General features: G+C 42.2%; 1 pseudogene; it reads right to left on the reverse strand.

Annotated features, from left to right (window-relative positions):
• Window positions 1-1155: 1155 nt before the first annotated feature.
• LOC130342159 (U2 spliceosomal RNA) lies at window positions 1156-1328 on the reverse strand (annotated as a pseudogene).
• Window positions 1329-1696: the final 368 nt, after the last annotated feature.

Consider the following 1696-nt stretch of genomic DNA (forward strand, 5'->3'; position numbering starts at 1 on the left):
GATACCGCGCTTGAACCTTCTTCGTTTCCTGAAACTTCTTGTCAGGGTGCCTCCAGGCGTTATACCAGCAGGGCGTCAAATTCAACGTGAGAGCTGAAAGTCTTGGGTGCCGGTCGGGCACGAATCAAGGAGACTTCTGGAGCCAAGTCTGAAGTTCATGAGTCCTTTAGATGAAAGGTGTCTCTTATGGCCGAAACCAATGAGTACACCACATCAGGCATAGCCGTGCGGTCCTCTGAGTCGGAGGCCGAATCAGAAACCTCATCCACAAGTTCTCGCACATCACCTGGGTATCCATGGTCACTAACACAACATGGTCCTCTGCCGTCTACACCTAGCCATAGCAGTGGCATTGAATGGCCTTTTAAAAGTGCTAAGGGTCCTGGTGCAATGATCCTCCCATGAGGACCAGCCTCAACGGCTTTGTAAATTGCACTCATGTCTGCAACTCCACATACATTTTTTTTTCTTCATGCTTCTTTCTTCAACCTTTTTTCTTTCTGACATTCAGACTTTCATTCATTCGTTCTCACTCACTCACTTGCTTTAATTCATTTGTTCTCACTCACTCAATCACTTACTCATTCACTCTCACTAACTCCCACTCTCTCACTCACTCAGTCAGTCTCTCTCTCTTTTTTTAATATATTTTTTTTCGTCTTCTTCTTCTTCAGACCCTTTCATAGCACGAATGCCTATCCAATACCACCAGCAGATGGAGACACTCCATTGCAACATTGGTTGTGAGCAGCAGTTTCTAAAAACAAATGCCTCATGGCGGATTTCCCATCCATCAATGGATGGTAAATTTTGTTTTTATCATGCACTGACCACAGAAACCAATGTATGGTCAAGCAACAGCAATGACGCACCCTTGTGTATAGGCATGAGACCCTCACGTCATTTAACAGGATTCAGCACTACCCACAAGACAGCTACCTGTCATGTCATGTCAAACCTGCACAGGTGTGCTAGATTATTATAATTTTTTTTTTTTTACACCAATCAGTGTGCAAACATGGTCATTAAAACGCTAAATGAATAGACGTTCATAAATCAGTCAGTGCATCTCATCATTTTGGTCTCCAATTCTCAAACTCAAATTCTCACCCACAGAGGATTAAATGAGAATCTTTCTTGTTTAACACTGGAATGGGGTGGTGCACTGTTCACTACCCGAAGATATTGCCACATCGGGTCAATGCATAGGGCCACGGAAGCAAGCGTCCAAATCGGCTCCCGTTCTCAAAAAGCCATTTAATTTATGGTCCCCAGATAGGGAACGTATCAGATATTAAAGTGACAAGAACAGATTTTTGATTGAATATACCTTTACTACCAATCAAATGTCAATCAATCACGTACACAATAAATAATACATTCCTTATAACAGATGTTTTATATATATATATATATATATATATATATTAATATATACACACACACACGTTATTTTATTAATGAGTTGAGGTATGTGCTCACAAGTCACCCAGGTGCAAGTATTCACACAAACAAAACGTGCCTGACGATGCGATTTATCGCAAGCCCTTTTTTTTTTACACTTGATCTAAGCCAAAAGGCCCAGAGGAGATAACCGGGAAGGGGGTGGAACCAACCATGTCCCCTTCATGAGCACTCACATTACTCATAGGAATGGAAGGAAGGCTGGCAGACAGTCAGTCTCCCATACACTCAT

Source organism: Hyla sarda, chromosome 1, assembly GCF_029499605.1.
Source record: "Hyla sarda isolate aHylSar1 chromosome 1, aHylSar1.hap1, whole genome shotgun sequence".
In the NCBI taxonomy this organism is placed as follows: Eukaryota; Metazoa; Chordata; class Amphibia; order Anura; family Hylidae; genus Hyla; species Hyla sarda.